We start from the raw sequence: 296 nt of genomic DNA, 5'->3' as shown, positions 1-296 counted from the left end.
GTTGATTACATCTAACTCGTTCCTAATTCCGTGTATTAAGCAATCAAAACTTTATAAACATTCGCGAAAATCCACTTAACTGTACTTGTCCTTCTACAAATCTCTTATATTAATAGTATCCAGCTAATCACATCAATCGTTAGCTGACCGATACAATCTCCATTTGATTGGTTGGAAGATTGGATGTTCAATTAGCTAAATGATCAGCAAAGCGATTAATAACATCACGGTTTAGCTTCCAGGTTGGAGGATCAATCGATTGGGTGAACTTCGGTTGATCTGACTTGTTGGCTGGT

This window comes from Penaeus monodon, chromosome 29, assembly GCF_015228065.2.
Source record: "Penaeus monodon isolate SGIC_2016 chromosome 29, NSTDA_Pmon_1, whole genome shotgun sequence".
NCBI classification, from domain to species: domain Eukaryota; kingdom Metazoa; phylum Arthropoda; class Malacostraca; order Decapoda; family Penaeidae; genus Penaeus; species Penaeus monodon.
This window is presented reverse-complemented; position numbering follows the sequence as displayed.